Source organism: Uranotaenia lowii, chromosome 2 (genome assembly GCF_029784155.1).
Source record: "Uranotaenia lowii strain MFRU-FL chromosome 2, ASM2978415v1, whole genome shotgun sequence".
Classification (NCBI taxonomy): domain Eukaryota; kingdom Metazoa; phylum Arthropoda; class Insecta; order Diptera; family Culicidae; genus Uranotaenia; species Uranotaenia lowii.
Window position 1 is genome coordinate 58,037,490 of NC_073692.1, and position 17,470 is coordinate 58,054,959.

Consider the following 17,470-nt stretch of genomic DNA (forward strand, 5'->3'; position numbering starts at 1 on the left):
GATCTTGAGAGAATACATTTTGTGAAATTTTTCCCGTAAATTTTGTACAAATTTAACAAAGTGCGTTTACTGACAAAATGTTGATTCCTGGCAAACAGCCTCAAGTAACCGTTTACTTTCAGCGATAAAACATCATTTTCTAACATAATCAAACTAAATGTTACTTAAAATTTACACATTTGACACAATATATGCGTTAAAAACAAAGAAATTGTGCGTGACCGGTCATTAGGAACAAACACTTTTGTTTACATACCAATTACCGCCCAACACTAAACGCTCCAAAAAACAAAAACTATTGAAAAAATCGAAAATTTTCTAATGCAAATCTATTCTACGAAAATAAAACTAACGTTTCTAGTCGATTTTAGATCAAATATGTACTCTTTAGGGAAGAAAAACCCTTTTTGCATCAAGAGCACATGAATGCTCAGTTCGCTAACAGGCGTCGGATTTAATAATTTGACCGGAAACGAAAATCCAAATATTTTATTTCTGGCTAGCGTTAGCATAATTAAGTTATGTTTTTTCAGTGAAATGGTCGAAAAATGATGCCAACACAGAATAGAAGTCTTATTTTTGGGAAAAACATCCCTCTTTTTTCGAAATATACATAAAAGGGTGATTTTGGGCGGTAAATGGTGACTGGGCGGTGAATGGCTACTTGATGGTAGTTACGAACACCGTTTTGCTTCAAACTTGGAATATGTCATGAACAGTTTGAATAAAAGTCAATTGCAAGCATTTTCCAGATGCACTTCCGAAATCATTGTTTAGTAATGATTACAAAAATATTGGATGATCACTTTTTCTCGCGTCTGCTATTAAATTTGAAATCAGGAATCTCCGCCCAAAAAACCCTCGTGTATAAATTACAACTCGATCGTTGCATAACAACGCAATTATTGCCTAAAATTTAAACCCCTTTCGGTGGCCTCTTTTAAAATGTTTGATATTTGAAATCGATTGCCCGTCCCTCAAAACTCCCGTGTGCAAATTTTCAAAGCAGTCCATTGTATAATAACGTTAATATTTCTAAAGAACAGTGAAAAATTAATAAATATGGGCGACCCCTTTCGTCGACCCCTGGCAAAACATTTGACATCTGAAATTGAGTGTCCGTCCCGGAAAACTACCATGTGCAAATTTTCATCCCAATCTGTGTATGATAACGACAATAGCGCAAAAATATTGAAAAGGTAATAGGGATGACCCCCTTTTCCAACCCCTTACAGTAAATTTAAAGCCTGAAAACTTTCGTGAACCAATTTTCATCAGAATCCGATGTATAATAACGACAATATCGTATTAACTATGAAGAGTTAATCTGGACGACCCCTTTGACCGACCCCTTACTTTAATTTGGATAAGTGAAATTAGTTGTTTATCCCTAATAACTCCTATGTGCAAATTTTCATCTCAATCCGATGTTTAAAATCGTCATTTACACTGAGATATTGAAAATTTAATATGGACGACCCCTTTTGCCGGCCCACAGTGGTCCAATTCTCACAAAAGCTGGCAAAAAGTCTGTTTTAAACTATTTTTGCTCTGAGACCTTTCCAAATTGTTCAAAAATTATAATTTCACAAAAAATAACATATTAATTTCAAATTTTCTTTTAAATTTCTTTTTTATTGTAAGAATTAGAAAAAAAAATTATTTATTTTAATATCTCAGTAAGTAAATTCTTGTATTAAATTTTTCCAACAGATTGCTGCAAAATCTATCACATCCTAGAAAGGTTAATTGAATCGAAAATTATCTTAAAATTACAATACATATGAAATTAAATCAATACAGATTGACCTGACAACGCTCTAGTAGTTTTTAATTTTTCATTACTTAACGACTCAATAAAGAAATTTTATGATAGATGAGAATTGTTCAACAATTTCACCACTACTGATCAAAATTTTGAAATGATAGTTTGTAGGCTTTTTTCTTAAATGATGATTAATCAATGGTTGTTTTAACACAAAACACTTAATTTACATTTTAAACGAGAAATACAAACTTTTTTTAATTTAACATTTAATATTTATTTTTAAATTTATTTCATATTTTATATTTTTAAAATAATACCATAAAAGTTTCTAAAACTTTTTAAAGTTTCAATTGGTTGTCATGAATATTGAACAGCAAAAAAGGTTCTATGATTTGAACAATAATCAGAAGAATATATGAGAAACCGTAATTTAATTATGTTTTGCGAGTTTTCCTAATAGTAAAAATGTCACAGAAATTCATACTGATAGTGCTTCAAAATATGAAAAGGATGTTTTATGAATGGATTTTTGAGAAAAATCAACCTAGAAATCCAATTAAATATCAATTTAGTTCGTGATGCGGGAGGTCATTGGCCTAGAAGTGAAATTTGATGAAAAAAGTGGTTCAACTCTTTGACATCGTTCTCCAAAAATGGCAAAAAAAGGCAGCCCAATTTGCTTTATTTTGTAGCCCAGAAGTGTGGGAATCTATCCAACGTAAAATTAGAGGGGAGTTATGTGGATTTTTTTTTAAATCTCTAGTTTAAGTTATAAAATTCAAATATTTATCGTTTTTTGCAACTAAATTTCATATAAAAAATTTCAACTTTTTTCCAAATCTCAAATTGTTATTAGATAAAGTGTAAAATATGCCTAACAAAAATATAAAAAAAAAACACTTCAAAGCAATATATATTCGCGATTTGAATATCTATTCGTTTTTCAATGTAAGCAAATCTTTGCTAATTTTTCAAAAAATATTCAATCTTTTTTAAGCATTTCTTTGAGAACTCCGAAACGGGTAAACTTAAGACTATCATTTTCATGGTTTCATTTAGCTTGAAAATGCCGGAACACGATGAAATATTTGAATAGATAATTATGAGCGCTTCAAAAATCGACTTTCTGCCAGCTTTTTTGGGTTTTGGACCACTGTGCGGCCCCTTACACTGAATTTGTTACTTCAAATCGATTGCATGTCACTCAAAACTATCGTGTACCAATTTGTATCTGAATACGATGTATAATAACGTCAATATCGCAAAAACAGCGAACAGTTAATATGGACGACCTCTTTGGCTGACTCCTTTGGCTGACCCCTTACACCGAATTTGACACCTGAAAACGATAGCTCGTCTTTAAAAACACTCATGTGCAAATTTTCAACACAATTCGACAAAAAATAACGTAAATATCTCGAAAACAATATTTGTCTTCTATGGAGGACCCCCTTCAGAAGAGGTCATCCGAAAATCTGAAAACATTTTTCATCTTTCCTAGTCCTAATGAGTATCTATTTCAAATTTTAGTCCTCTATCTCTTAAAACGGCTGAGTCTATAGAGGACAAACAAACAAATAAACATACAGAAATTGCTTTATATATATATAGATATGCCAATCTATTATATTCACAACGAAAAAATGATGTTTTGAGGTAATTTAAAAATCATTACTTTATGAACTCTTTAAAGAACTTTTCGTTATACATGTCATTTTTCAAATGAAAATAATAGGTACACACATTTAAAAAAAAACAAGAAAAAAATTGAAGCTATCCACAGTATTATTTCTGAGCTTCTTCAAATCGGCACTAGGCTCACAACAGAATGGTATTGATTCTTATTATTTAACTACACATTTGAAAAACCAAATATTCAAAAAAAAAGTTTGATAATAATTGCTTTGAATCTAAAACTGATGCTTAAATTCGATATTTTATTAATTTCCGAAGCTTTTTGCTGATGATTAGATTCGAAAATATCGTACAGTAGTGTTTGGATTTTATCATGATCAAAAAAATTGGCGTAAGTTTGGCAAAGATGTGAATTTAGCGAAACTGTTAAAATATTATTTTGGAATGATCTGAAATGATAAACAATGAATTCTAATCAACTGGATATGCCGCATAATAACAAGTTTTAATTGCAAAGACTATTTAGAGTGTTAAGGTAACAGAAAATTCATTTTTGTTCAACATATTTTTCTAAACAGCAATTTCACAAATTTTTCTTCAAGAAAATTTTAATGTTTCTTTCAGTGAATCAATGTTTTTCTTATGGAAAACCAAAAGTAATTTGTTTTAGTAAGTTGCTGCAATCAGCAAGGAGAGTTATTGAAAATATCTTCTTTTTCGTCACTTTCGTCATTGTCAAATTCTCCATAACCTTTTCCTGGCTTTCTTTCCAAATTATTGAAGACATGAATCGCCCACAACTTTTCATGTAGGGGAGAGGCGGGCTATATGCGCATATTAAGGAAAGCACTCATTTTCTCCCATATTCCAATAGATAGAAGTCTGAAAACTATATACACATGGGCGGACATCTGTTTTATATACGTTAGAGCAATTTTCTGTTGAAATCTCTTACAGTTTTTGTGAAATTAATTTTATGATAAAAGAAGTCAAAATAGTCAATTTCCGAAACTGGCGGGCTAAATGCGCATGTTTATGATTTTAGCTATATTTCATTAACACTTGCAATATTTTGATATTATTTAATTGAAAATGGTAGAAACGGATGTTAAACATACGCTGAAATTTTGGTGAAAATTTTTACATCACTGGTTCTTTTGCATGAAACATAGTTGAGTATGCCATATGGCTATATTTAATGGTAATATTTTGTTCATATAGTATTTTTATCGGATCAGTTTGAAGTTCTTCTTTTTTCGCTGTATGATCGTGATTTGAGCGTAGATTTAATGTTTAAATGATAAAAAGTAAAAAAAATTATAATACTTATCTATTTTTCTTGATATAGGCATTTAACCTGCCTTGATATGGGCCTTTCAGAACCTGTCTCTTATTTCAATATCTTATCATTAACAACTTTGCCAAAAGCTTCAATTTGTTAAATTTCCGATTTCCAGTTGAACAAGAAAGAAAAACCATTAAAAATTTTGTTCACAGAATCTGTACGCACGATAATTAAAGTTCAATATATTTTAACAAAATTGGCAAAAATCTTGTATGAATTTATAAATTTTTTCGACTTTATATAACAATTTAATTTGTTCATGCCATGCGTTAAAAGCGTATCACCCTCAAACTGCACTGCTTAGATATGACGAATCTCCAGCCATATCGTCAATTGGCTGTATGCGCATATTACCCAATATGCGCATTTAGGAACACTTCCCCCTATGATTAATTTTAAATCCATTCCTTCACTGAATTAGATTTACATAGCAGATTCACGATAATTCAGCTTACTAACATAAAACATCAACTATTAATATAAGGACACTTGGTACAAAAAAAATTGAGGGAAAGCCTGTAAATTAACTCTTTATTTATTTAAAAAAAATAACATCATACAGGTTAGCTTTGTTCAAAGGGGCGCCAATATCTAAAATTTTAGAAACTTACTTACTTACTTAATGATCCCGCGCCGATCCTCCGGTGCATAGGGCCGTGGTAAAAGACCTCCACTGTTGACGATCCGGAGCCAGCGTCTTCACCTGGTCCCAGTCAAGATTCTCGTCGACAGTTTGGATTTCAGCGGCTAGGCTTCGCCGCCACGAGTTTCTGGGCCTGCCTCTTCTTCGATGACCTTCTGGATTCCAGTCAAGCGCCTCTCTGCAAATCTCGTTTTCATCTTTTCGCAGCGTGTGCCCAATCCATCTCCACTTACGTTCCCGAATCTCGATTTCTAGCGCCCTTTGATGACACCGGCGATGTAGTTCCTCATTCGAGATCCAGTTGCCAGGCCACCAAGCGCGGATGATGTTCCGCAGGCAGCGGTTTACAAATACTTGCAGTTTTCGCGTCGTCACCGCATATGTGCACCAAGTTTCGCACCCGTACAGCAAAACGGATTTGACGTTTGAGTTGAAGATTCGGATTTTTGTTCGTAGAGAGATCTGGCGTGACCGCCAGATGTTTCGGAGACTCGCAAACGCAAATCGGGCCTTTCTGATCCGGGTTTCGATGTCTTTCCTGGTACCACCATCAGGCGTTATCTGGCTACCAAGATACTGGAAGCACTCCACTTTCTCAACTTGTTGCCCAGCTACCATGAAACTGGAGGGATTTCCTGTGTTGATCTCTATCGACTTGGTCTTTCCGACATTGACTTTGAGACCTGCTGCCTTGGAACTTTCGGTGAGGTCGTCGAGTTTGCTCTGCATGTCCGGTTGTGTTTGGGCGAGCAAAACAATATCGTCAGCCAGGTCAAGGTCGTTCAGTTGCTCCATTGTTAAAGGATTCCACGGCAATCCTCGGTTCGGTGCACAGTCGGTCGATCCAGTCAGAATCTCATCCATTACGATGAGGAAAAGTAGCGGTGATAAGATACATCCTTGTCTCACTCCAGCAGTTACCGGGATTGGTTCGGACAAGACACCATCGTGCAAGACCTTGCACGAAAATGCCTCGTATTGTGCTTCGATGAGATGGACTAGTTTCTCTGGGACCCCTCGTCGCCTTAGAGCCGCCCAGATGTTTTCATGATTAAGTCGGTCGAATGCTTTTTCGAAATCAACGAACACCAGCAGAAGAGAGTCCTGGAATTCGTTGATTTGTTCCAGTATGATTCGTAGCGTTGTGATGTGGTCCACACATGATCGTCCGGATCGGAATCCAGCTTGTTGCCGTCGGAGTGTAGCGTCGATTTTCTCCTGGATCCTGTTCAGGATCACTTTGCAGAGTACTTTGAGGGTTGTACAGATCAACGTTATGCCTCGCCAGTTACCGCACTCTGTCAGGTCTCCTTTCTTCGGAACCTTTAAGAGGATACCCTGCATCCAGTCGGCCGGGAATGTTGCAGTATCCCAGATGTCAGCGAAAAGACGGTGCAACATTTGTGCTGACAGGGCAGGATCGGCTTTCAGCATTTCAGCAGGGATGCAATCGATCCCAGGTGCTTTGTTGGATTTCATGTTTTTGATTGCCGCTTCTATTTCAGCCAGCGAGGGCGCTTCCGAGTTGACGCCATTTATGCGACTTACTGTTGGCGCTTCAAGCTGCGGGTTCTGTTGGCTATCGCTATTCGTGACTCGGAAGAGTTGTTCGAAGTGCTCAGTCCATCGTTTGAGCTGATCTGTTCGATCGGTCAATAACTGACCTGCTCGGTCTTTCAGCGGCATTCTTGCATTAGTCCTTGCACCACTGAGGCAGCGAGAAATGTCATAAATGTCATAAATCTTTAGAAAGAAGAAATATTTTTTTTTTATTAAAATATGTTACAGAAGACACTACCCATAAGTGTACATTTCCAGTATTCCTTTGTAAAATATTTTCATTTTCTGAATAATGTTTTAATTTTCAACAAACTTCATCAATTTTCTTCCAATTGTTTGAGAGCATAAGATGCGATCAAACAAGAAAAAATAAATTTTAACGACGTTGAAAACTTTCCGATGATTTTTTTAAGCTGTCAATAGATTCAAGCGAATTTCATATTCAAATGATGATTTCAAACGCAAATGAGAAAGATCTGGAAAATTGATAAACTATTCAAGGACAGTTTATGAAAAACGAATTAACTAAACAACTATAAAAGCAACATATGTGATTGTACTTTTTTACTTTTAAATACATTTTAAGACGCACATGGATTTTTCAAACTCATTAAAAAATGTTTTTTAAAGCGTGATAAAATTGAAAAATAACCGTGATAAAATCGAGCATGAATTTGGCAAGGAGTGATCAAAATGGGCTGTGATAAAATCGAAAAACTACTGTATAAATATTATAAAATTCTTGTTTCGATTCTTCAATTCCTTAGTAGGTATAAACTTAATTCTAAAATACGGTCTTCAAAATTCTAATGTATAATGTTTTTCATTACATTTTTTTTTAATTTTAATCTCTTAAACTAAATATTTAGTTCTTAACTTTTGAATTGAAATGAATAAAATAGTAACAAATGTTTTATGTAAAAAAGGTGAAAATGCTATATTTTTCTATATGCACACATTGTTTAATTTTTTTAACATGAAATTAAGGGTTCGTTTCTGATAGTTAATGTTATTCTTGAATGCAAAGTCTCAATCAATTGCAATTTGAATACCCAAAGTTTTATTCTCGGAAAAGATTTTCTAATTTAGCTGAAAATCTGCTGGGAATTTGTGAGGAAAATTAAAACATCGACACGTTTTCGATGTCCATATTTTAGAAACCCTTTCTTGAAGATTTTTGCATCTTGATCTTGGTTTTTTTTTGTCAGGCTTTGTCTACCACCTCTAGCTTTAGGAATATGGCGCTTAGTAGGTTAATTATTGATCAGTTTAGAGTAAAATCAATCATTGACAACAGTTGAATTAACTAGCCTACATGAAAAACGAAAAATGAGTTTTAGGGCGCTATTAAATAAGACGAGTCACGAGTCATTTTACTCGAGTGAGCCATTTTGGTATTACAGTAGTCGAGTCGAGTCGAATTTCAGTCGAGTAGCTCAACTGAGTCGAGTGCTTGAAGGTTCGTGACTCAGCTGTTTCACTCGACTACCGTAATACGACATTTCGCTCGACTCGACAGTGACTGGAGTCGAGTCGAGTTACTCGACTCGTCTTAAGTAATAAGGCCCTTAATCTTTTTACTTTCCATCATTGTTGCAAATTCCCGGAAAAAACGATACAGATTTAGTCTTGATTCAGAAATACAACGATTTGAAATAATCGAGACTGGATCATTCGGCCGAAATCATGAGGCCGAAAGCCATTTGGCCGAAGGTCATTCAGCTGATGGACGTTAGGCCGAATGCGCTATCTGGCCGAATAGGCCACAAGGCCGAATGGGTCATAACGGTCGTAAGGCCGAATGGTCGCAAAGCCGAATGTTCGAATCCGGCCTTGCATCCATTCGCCTGTTTACCATTCGGCCTGATGATTATTCGTCCTAACGACCATTCGGTCTAACAACTGATCGGCTCAGACAACTATACGTGCAAATATACGTGTAAACAAATCGTATAAAATGCAGCAAAACCAGAATAAACGTATCATTTCGGAAGCTGTATAGGTACATCCGGCCTAACATCCATTCGGCAAAATAATATTCGGCCAAAAACCTTCGGCCTAATGTCCCATTCGGCCTAATGTCCCATTCGGCATAATGTTCCATTCGGCCTATCGTCCTATTCGGCCTAACATCTTTTGGCCTAACATCTTTCGGCCTATTGGTCTTCGGCCGAATGTCCGGCCCCCCAAATAATATACATTATAACTTAAAGCAAAAAAAAAAAAACAGGTATCATTAAAACTATTATGGAAAATTTGTTCAGTCAAATATTTGATAGGTACTGAAAATTTTGACCAATTGAACAACTTTTTGAAGACTACACAGAATTTTAACATTAACATAAAAGATATCAAAGATTAATTTTTGTTCGAAATGATTTCATATATTAAATACAGTTCCCCCACAATCAGTAGTCACTTAACGTATCCTTTCAACACAAAATGCTTGTTTATTCGAGTGTTAGTTGACCAAAAAAAAAGTTTTGCATGAATTTCAGTCATTAAGTGCTTCCTCTTTGAGTTCAAATGTATTTTTATTTTCAGCTTTGTTACAAAATAACATAATTTACCGAAACAATCAGCGTTTTCTAAAACCACAATTATGGGTCAAAATTGTAGACCGTAACAATTATTAGTCAAATTGCTCACAATTATTAGTTACATAGAAGTCTATGACAACACCCAAATATCAACATGGAAATCATCGCGTTTCAGGAAAACATTCAGGGGCATTCTTTGATAGCATAAATTCAAGGGGCATTTGAGCTATAGCAACCAAGAAATGTTTTGCTTTGCTAGCAAAACAGTGACCCATGATTGTGGGAAATTTGGTAGATGTTGTAACAATTATGGGTCAATTTTATTTTGCCAATAATTTTGAAATTTCGCGTTTTATTCGCTCAGTTTCATTTGGAAAACGTAAACTCGTTCTTTTTGCTTATATGAGACCTATTTTTGTTGTTGGAATTTTTCAAATACGCGCATAAGGGGCTTAACGGTTTAAGATGTCAACCTTATAACATTGGAAATTTTTGCGAAAGTTCAACAGATAATTATTAACATATGACAAAAACTATTCAAACAGCAAGTTGACTGTTATCAAGCGCGCACATAATATTTTTAATGCATTTTGATGATATTATCGATAAACTAAAAATAGTAGTATGAAAAAAATTCTTTTAGTTTAGTAGATATCAGCAGTTCAAATGACCGGTGACTAATAATTGTGTGTGACCCATGATTGTGGGGGGACTGTATTTCTATATTTTTTAACCAGAAGTTAAATTTACTCAAGGTTCCGGGAGAATTAATAATAAATTTGAAGCCTTTGTTTCTTTAATCATTGTAATATTTTAAAAAGTGCACAAACGATCGAAAAAAAAACACTTATTACAATTTTAAATTGCATGCATTTCTGAAAAAAATGTGAATTAATTTGCTTTGTTTTATTTGAGAATATGTATTTTGAGTTCTGGAGATGAATTTAGATCAAAGTAATATATTCCTTCATGTTAAAACAGCATAATAACTTCTTATTATCCCGTCTTGGCTTTAAAAGATCTAAATAATCGCATTTGTTAAAAACTCGCACAATCCCCTTTAGATGTTGGAATTTTTGTGTTTTAACGTTCAAACTCGAATTTAGAAATCTTAAGAAGAATTAGCTGATTTTCAGTACCTGATTTTTTTTTAATTTCCGTTTTATGAATATTTGATGTGATAGATTTGAAACGAAATTAAATAAAATCGTATTCAAAATTTATATATCTAATGATTTATAAGTTGCTTAATATTATTCTTTTGAACTTCATAGCTAATTTTTAAATTGTGTTGTGTTGTGGTATGCAAATGTTGCATCTAACCCTGCTGTTGCATGATGCCCCGTTTGACGATATCGAAAAAAAAATTAAAAAATGTCTCAAAAATATCCCCCGTGTAACAGCTTTCCCTACTCCTGTTCAATACCTACTGACTTATATTTTGCTCTAGTTAGATAAAAAAAAATTGTTTTGAATGACTCCATCTGGTAGGTAAAATACAGTTTTTTTCAAATTCCAAAATAAGAAAACCATTGAAAAATTTAATTTTTGTTCAATTAATGTCAAATACTTTCATCTTGTACCATGGTAAACATTCTTCATTTGAAACTATCTTCCAGTGCGATACCATTAATTATTTGCGTGAGCACCTATTTCATTTCTTTCGATCTCCCTGAACCCCATCCGGAGAACGCAGGCCCCAGCTATCAACTACATTTAATTTAATTTAATTTAATTTATATCGGACTCACTCCAATCGTTCCAATTTGCACTCTGACCTCTTCTCGTTTCTGTTTCGCCCCCAGCCACCAGGTTTCTCAAAGCAATTCCCTTTTCGGTTCCATCATCGCATCGGTTTGTTTTCTAAAAGTGTAGCTTTGGAGGAGGAAATCATTCTGGGCTTTGCCGAGCAGCAGAATTGCCACCTCCTTCCTTGCAGCTTCAATCCATGTTCTACAACTTTCTCCCAACAGTGTTGCTCTCAATGTTCCTACCCCTCCCCATTTCCATCATCTTCCCACCACAATTCCAATAAAATTCCCTTTCCTCACCGATCCAGTTTACTCTCGCTCTGGAGCGAAATACTCCCTTATCATCATCAGCTCGCTAGCTAGCTATTTATACGGCGCACTAAGTGGGTACATGAAAAACTCTTAGGAAAACTGTTTAAAATGAAATAAATAAAATTGAAATTTAATTAATTTTCTAATTAAATCATCAACCGGGTGAGTTGGCCGGGGAGTAGAAGCTCTGATGCTGTTGCTGTTTTCTGTTTTGGCCATGGGCTGAGTGCAGAGTTCTCTGTGTGGGTGGTTGGGTGTGGATGTGTAGGTCGATCTGCCGGTTGCAAACGATTTCCGGGATATCAGTTGGGGAAATTGTAGTGCCGAGATTGCAATCAGTGATTCATTTGAGTACCTTAGGTCCTGAAGTTGGGTTGGTTTAGTTCGCATGTATTTTCCAATTTAAGCGTCTTTTCTTAAAAAAAATTCTACTCAAGCACTCATTTTGGAATAAATTTCTGAATAGGCTAAATAACTTCGATGGATGGATATCATAAAAAAATTTCGGAGGAATTTCCAATAATATGACGTGTTTAAGTTTAATAGCACTATTATCGTTGAACTGTGAAGCAAGAAAAAGCCTACACTGAAGGGACCACCACGCGTGGTTGTCTCTAGAAGTCTAATTTCAGGCAAAGGACCCGGCCTTGGCCTCCAGGCATACAGTCAACCGACCTACCTGCCCTGTTTGGTAACCACCAGGGTTTGTCAAAGCCTGATTCCAAAGGGGGAAAAGACAAGCAGAGGTAGTTTTCCGAAGCGACTTCCCGAGTAGGTATAGTCCATTGCAATGGCTTATCATGGCCAAAACAATTTGAGTCGCATCGAAATGAACTTCGTTTTCAAAAAGGTGGAGGAATTCGTTTTTATCTGAAGAAATTTAAGAACGTTCAGAGCTATAAAAAAAATATAAGAGTGGGTACCAAGTGTTTTGAATCAATATAATAAATGACCAGATAAAGGAATAAGAGTTAATCCAACGCTGTTGTTGGCACCAAACGATGCATCCAACTAGAGAAAACGTCAGATTACTGAAGGTGCGATGACTGTAACGTTAGTATTTCTACCAAACCGCTGTTGTTTATCTTAATAACAAACAGTGCTGTCTGATAACATAGCTGAGCCCAAGAAATTTATCGATCAGTGAATATTGAAACAGCCGAACGTACGAAAGCATCCGATTACCAGAGTTCTCTCCAAAGAATTAAAGTGCTGCAAATTCAACATCGTAGCGCTAAATGAGGTTAATATGGTGGGAGAGCTCCATGGTACGTACATACGTTCCGAGATGATCATATCATCTACTAGAAATGCGGGAAAACACAAGAGCTTGGAAGAGCTTTTATAGTAATAGGGCCGATCAACCCACGAATGTGCCGGTGGAGAATCAAGGACCAAAGCAAGGGCCACAAGTCGACCACGTTTTGATAGAAAGCCGGTACTTTTCGGACATCATCGATGCCAGATCCTGTCAGGGCGTCAAGATCGAGTCAGACTGGTGATGGTGAAGATGCGGTGATGGTGACGATGCACCCGGGACTCTCTGTAGTGATCATCACTTGAAACCGACGAAAAAGAGAAGTGCAAAGAACCACCTGTCGAACCGTTGAACAGATCGGCTGAATTATCGAGTTAAATTGAATCACGCAGGTGGCTTCGACAAGGTGATGGTTCATCCTTCATGATGTTCAACGTGCGGCTAGAAGTTGTTATTCGACGTGTGGTACGCGAAATGCAGGCCACGATTTTCAACAGATCCAGTTCAGTGGGTCCAAGACCAACCTGCTAGTAATAACAAGGTCACGACTCACATCGACGAGCTGGAGATAGTCGAAGACATTTCCTCTCTCGGCTCACTGGTGACCGCTACCGTAAGATTCGACGGCGAATAATCAACGAAAGTCGTTCCTACTATGGACTCCACAAACAACTGCGGTTGGAAAGACTTTGCGTCGCACGAAGTGTAACCTGTACACGAAGCTCATAAGACCGGTTGTCCTCTACGGACGCGAGACGTGGATCTTGCTCGAGGAGAACCTGCGCACACTGGGAGTATTCGAGCGACGAGTGTTAAGAACCACCTTTGGCGGCGTGCAGGAGAACGGAGTGTTGAAGGCAAATGCAGAATCACGAGCTAGCGTGACTCTACGGTGAACCCAGTATCAAGTAGGAAGTGAAGGCTGGGCGGATACGCTGGAAAGGACATGTTGCGAGAATGCAGGATGATTGTCCTGCAAAACAGGTGTTCGCTACGAATCCGATAGGAACGAGACAAGCAAGGGCGTAACGTGCGGGGTGGTTAGACCAAATAGAGCGTAATCTGGTGAATATGGGATGCTTGAGGAATTGGAGAACGGTTGCCATGATGCGATCGAATTGGCATATTTATTTAACTTTATTTTATATTTTATTTAAATTTAAATGTTCTTTTCTGTAGGAATTATTTCGTCTAACTCCCGCGTATGTCCATCACCGTTCATTCATCATTCTACACCAACATCTGATTGTTCGTTAGATTCCAACACTTTCATCGTATGATCCTTGTGAGGATTGGTCATTTTTTCAAACAGTCTGTTTTATGTATTGATTGCCATTTTCTTGGAAGTGTTTAAGTTCTCACTTTCTTTGATGCTCGTTGGTAGGTTCTTGAACATTTTCAATCCGTTATAGAAAAGAGAGCGTTTGCTCATCTCTTAATTAATATTCGGCAGTCTGAAGTCTTGTGCTCTTCTAGTGGCGTATCTGTGAATGTCGATTCCGTATTGCAGTCCATTAAATAATATGGTAACATTCCATTTTTCATCTTATACCTACATATATAAACATTACACTGTTATGTGAGTTACAATGTGGCTGATAGAGGATGCTAATAAACTGACTCATACTGGGCCTCATAGACAGGATATTCAAGAGGCCAGTTACGATAGCGATTGATATTCATGGCGCGCTAGATGGATGGGCATTAGACTGGTCCATAACAAAAAAATCAATATATTCCACGCGGCACCACCTAGATTGGTGCATTTAAGTGAAAAAATGACTTTCTGAAAGTTTCAGGTCATTTGGCAGAAGCACGAGCTCAGTCTCGTGCGGGCTATTATAGAGAGCGGTCGCAATATTTTCTTGTCTGTTCTAGTTGGTTCGATTTTAATTATCGTCGGGTGGTGAAGTTTGTCTCAATTTGTTGCGTCGTCGTTGGGCCGGATGTTCATTGGATTTATCGAGATCGATAGTGCCCATTTTCATGGGAAGAAGGGAATTCGAAAGAAAATACACCAGGTGAAATTCGAACGCACGTATGGCGTCCCCCCAAGGCGGAATTTTGTTTTCGTCAAGTGATGAATGTACCATGGTAGGCTATCGAAAAATAGCCAGGAATTGTAGAGGGGAATAATGTGATAACTTAAGTTTATTGTTTGGAATTTTGTGAAGACCGCGATTGTACATATATTCCGAAAAGTGTCGTGAAATTTTCTTCCAAATGGCTGCCATAATGAACATTAAACTTGGCCTGCGGCTAAGATTGAGTTTTGTTAGTGTGTGTGTGCTGGTAGTCTCCGTTTCGGAGAGAATACGTGCAGAATATTTGTATTGTCGCATGGAAGAGAGGATTTTTATGAGTGTGAGAATCGGGCTCGGAAGGAATGAGAAGTGGATGCGCATAAACCGAATAAACTTACCACAGGCATGATTAACACAACCGGACAGATAAGTATATTGTTTCAAAATATCAAAATTGCAAATTATAATTTTAATACTATTCCTCATGATAAGCCCCAATTAGATCATTAATAAGTTATCGTTTATCAGCAACAAGTCGTAATGTGGCAGAGTTTGGTGTTCCTTAATAGATAAATGTACCTATAGGTTTTGGTTGAAATTCGACTGCTGATGATGTTTTTGTATGCAGCCCACGGAAAGACGGTTAAATGCGCAAGAGCTCCAAGGTGTTTGCAAGCTCATAAATTTGAGGTGTTTAGTAGTTGAAATCTTTTAACAAACCTCTTGGATCCCTCCAGCTACTGATTTGTTATTTGCTATTTAGCATAAAAATAAAAAAAATCGAGTCTGTTTTCTTCTTCTCTAGGTATCGCGCTGGCACAGTTCGCATAGTGAGTAAGGATGAAGCGTTTCGTTCATATACAGTGACCCCACTGTTTTGGTTTAAATGATCAACTTTTCACGTTAGCCGAGTATTGCATTAATTGTTATTATTTAATGTCTCACGTTGTATATTATTTTGATGGTTTTTGCTATTAATTCTGATGTATCACTTCGCTGATGATTTTTATTGAAATAATGATAATAGTACTGTGAACATAAAAAATTATATAGTCATTGTCATAATGATTAATCTCAATTTGATGAGTTTGAAATTTAGCCTTTAGATTAAGATTTTTTGTGTTTTCGATGATAATTGAAATGATCAAGCATTCATTTATTCATTATTATCCAATTATAAATCAAACTGTTAATCATACCTTTTGTTATTTTGTGAATTTCGAATCAAGACTTTCCAATATTCATTAGCATCTGAAACTTTCAAAATTAAACAATCATTAATTGAATTAAATACATTTTTCCTTTTTTTAGATCTATCAAATCCATCTCTCATGAATATATTTAGCATATTATAATGCTACAGTACCAGTACCAAATGTCTTTCAATTATCTTTTCTTCCTTATTAATCATTGTTGTTTCAGATGATCCAGTCCGTCTTATTATACTATAGGAGTTGATTACCAGAAATTATATCATAATTTTTTACTACACTCTCAAATCTTTTAATAACTATATTGTGTGAGAAAACAGAAATGAAAATCTCTCAAAAACATTTCCCTTCCAATTAGTTGGATGTTGTAGGTAACCGAAACGCAAGGTCTGCTGTGGAAGAGAAAACAATTTCCATATAGTAGTTTGTTTGGGTTTTTATTTTTGAATATGATATCTCAGTTGATTATATTTAATTTTATTTCTGATATCCATCATTTGCATCAAATAAACCCCCGTAAATTATTTGCAATTTCGTATAATATTCTGAATTTATTCTTCATTTTCTAAATATTTCAGGAGCACCATCTTCATGATATACAACATTTAAATATTTGTTATTCAAACATAATCCCTCCCATTTTTAATAATTTCAATATTATTCTTTGTTTTATTTTCTGTAACATGTTTGAAACCAATACATTTTAATTTAATTTGTTTTCATTTAACAGTTTTCCAGCATAATAAATATCTCCATAAATAACATCATGTATTAGATAACATTATAATACATATATTATATTTAATCAACATATTATATTATATTGTAATGTACCATATAACTTTGTATCATATTATTATATCCTATTATCTAACATAAATTGGATTTCATTTTATTAAATTGTTCTATTATTAAAATTTTCATTATTACAAATTCGTCAGTATTCAAATATTCAACCATATGAAACTTTTAACAAACTTTTATGTTTTCAGATAACGTTTTCATTATTTCAGAACTATTTTGGAACATATTGTGATAGAACGGATAACTCAACAATAGATCTGATTTATTTAAAACAAAAAAATTATATAACATATTTTCAGCCATATTTCTTTTATAAATTTATATTTGGTCGGGATTCGATCAGACCGAACTGATCGCCATCAGCATTTTTTTTTCTAACTTTTTATGCTAATATTTTCATCTAATGACAAATTTTTGATGTTTATCAATCAGAGTCGATAGTTAATAATCCATGGAATTTATTGTAATCATTAGCATTCTCATTTATCCGATTTACAATATGAATAACAAGAGATTCAATGTCAACTGTTTCTAAATTTTCTCATGGCGTTCAGTTTGCTCTGGTCGAAGCCCAGCTATTTACCATATATGATCTTTTTGATATTGTTTTAAATTTTAT